The sequence below is a fragment of the Callithrix jacchus genome, chromosome 12, assembly GCF_049354715.1.
Source record: "Callithrix jacchus isolate 240 chromosome 12, calJac240_pri, whole genome shotgun sequence".
NCBI classification, from domain to species: Eukaryota; Metazoa; Chordata; class Mammalia; order Primates; family Cebidae; genus Callithrix; species Callithrix jacchus.
In genome coordinates, this window is record NC_133513.1 from 83,968,230 (window position 1) to 83,970,932 (window position 2,703).

The window sequence follows — 2,703 nt, forward strand, 5'->3', positions numbered from 1 at the left end:
ATAAATGTTAACCCAAAAGTCAGATTATACATTAGATTAAGCCACATTAGAACATCAGGAGGAAGAACTGACAAATGCAAACTGGCTGAAAAGTAGAGCCTCTCGTTATTAAGGAAGATGTCATGGTTTTTCCTACAATTCTCCAAAGAGCAGTAATCGTACAACTTAGTTTAACCCATGTATACATATATACAGCATGTGAGTAAATTCTTCTTCTAACAGGAAAGCCAAAAATTCTGTGATCCCAATTCCCCATATTTGTCTAATATTATTCCCTGATACAAAGCCTTTATACAGCAGTTTTGGAAATAATCACCAAATAAGTGTTCCTCCAGGTTCTGTGCTGTTTGCCTCTTATCCACTCTTGATCATTTGAAGGCCTTTGGCTCATATGAGACTCAAAGCCATTATCCCTGGCAATCAGGATACATGTCTTCACTCTAGTGGGCACCTTGTTTCTCGGCCACAAGTTGAATAAATTGGGAGTGGCTGGCATAAAGCTCGAGTTCATCACTCATGTCCACTCATTTCACTTTCTTGGCATCATTGCCAGCTTCCAGAGGAAGGTGGCCCATTATTTCACCAGTTTCATCATGGTAGTTCACAGCCTCTGTCTCTGTCCATGAGTTATCTGTGTTCCGAGGATTGTCCACGTAGCCTTTACAGATCACAAAATGTTCCTGAAGAGTTTGTGAAATTGTCTCTCCAACACCTGCACTTCTCCCCTAGATTTCTGTAGAGAGTTCATGACCTCCTCACCAAATTCTCTCTTCAAGTAGTACTAATTTTCTCTCCTGGATCAACCATCCACCCTGGGATTGCCCATTCTCCACATTCCTTCCTTTTGACGGCTACAAATTGCAGGATATTTTCCCCCAAGAAATAGGGTGGGTAATTTCATTTCCCTTGCTATCCCTTTTCCACCTGGTTAAGATGGGATCTGCAGCATGAGTGGGGCCCCAACGGCCCAAAAGCCCTCAGCCAACCAATCCTGCCCAACTTGCAGGATTTCTGGGTCTACCCTTCTCAATCTCATACAGGCCATGCTGGCTCCTTCTCTCCACATGCCCATCCTTTTCGTTAAACTTAGGAGAGAAGTTCCTTTCGCCCACCTGAGGGTCTGCCCACACGGGCACGGCCAAGACAGAGATGACATTGTATTCCACGGGCGTGTACTCTCACCACTCGGCCAGTCAGCTCACTTTCTCATCCGGAACCGAGCTTCGCTCCACCTTGGAGCCAGGGTAGGGAGATGTCCAGGCCTTCTCGTGGGGCTTCTCAGCAGTACGCTTCGAACCTGACATGATGAAGTTTAGAGGAAACCCACGTGAGGAAAACAGGCTCCAGCTGGCTGGGAAGTTGGGGCAGCTGCCAGGCCTGCCTATCACAGAGGCCAAGGTCACGAAGGGAAACACGGTCACTAAAGCCTTGCCCAGGTGGCTTCCAGCCGTGCAAGACCCAGCGGGCCCCAGCAGATTGCGGTCATTCTCTGCAGGGAGCCAGACTCCACCGCAGATCGGCACCCGCGGGGACGCAGCCACGTTTCTCTCATGAAGACCCGGTGATGGGTCGCCTTCCTAAAATGCTGTGTGGTGCCTCCGAAGGCTATGCCGGGGGCGCGCACGTGGCCAGCGCGTGGGACTAACGGTGTGGCGGGGTGGCGGGGGCGCACCAGGACCGGGCTGTGCAGTACTTGCTGCCGCCCTCATGTTCTGATTGTAAATTGAGAGATTTCGACCTCTGGAAAAGCTCCCAAATGGAAAGTGCTGGGGTTGACAACATCTTCCTAACAATAAAATTACCAAAAGACAACCACCAAAGTGCCGTTAGCCCATGAGCCATTTACCAGTAAATTTAGTTCACTAGGTTTAGGACCACTGTCTGCTAAGGAGAGAGAAAAATGAACGTGGGGGTAGGAGTGGACAAAACTTCCTACTTGGGATGCTCAGAAGCCAAGTGGGGGTGACCTCAAAAAAGAAAGGGGACTCACCTGGTGCACTGAGCCTGGTGCTGATGAGAACTTCATGAGAGGATGTGATGAGTGGGTTATGTGTTCCAAACGTGGGTCTATCATTTACTACCTGAATGATTTTGGCAAGTTGCTTAATCTCTCTTTTCAAAAGAGTATTGGCTACAGCATGCCAAGTGCTGTGCCAAGTACAGAAGTGTGAACTGAAGGCTGGACCATGGGCCCTTTGCTTCTAAAGGATTCTGCTCGGAGAGGCAGCACATTTTTATTAAAAAAAAAAAAAATAGAACTAGCACTGAAAGGGCAATGCTAGGTATTAGGTAAAAGTTGAACACAGGTTAAAAACTCAGCTCCAATTCCTCCACGTGCTACCTTCTTGGGGAAAGTTACATAAGCTCTCTTCAGGTTCCTCATGTGTAAAATGAAAATATTAACGGCCGGGCGCGGTGGCTCAAGCCTGTAATCCCAGCACTTTGGGAGGCCGAGGCGGGTGGATCACGAGGTCAGGAGATCGAGACCATCTTGGTCAACATGGTGAAACCCCATCTCTACTAAAATTACAAAAAATTAGCTGAGCACGGTGGTGCGTGCCTGTAATCCCAGCTGCTCGGGAGGCTGAGGCAGGAGAATTGCCTGAATCCAGGAGGCGGAGATGGCGGTGAGCCGAGATTGCGCCATTGCACTCCAGCCTGTGTAACAAGAGCGAAACTCCGTCTCAAAAAAAAAAAAAAAAA

General features: G+C 48.4%; 1 pseudogene; it reads right to left on the reverse strand.

Moving 5' to 3' along the window:
• Window positions 1-407: 407 nt before the first annotated feature.
• On the reverse strand, window positions 408-1,907 carry LOC100413482 (ADP-ribose pyrophosphatase, mitochondrial pseudogene; annotated as a pseudogene).
• Window positions 1,908-2,703: the final 796 nt, after the last annotated feature.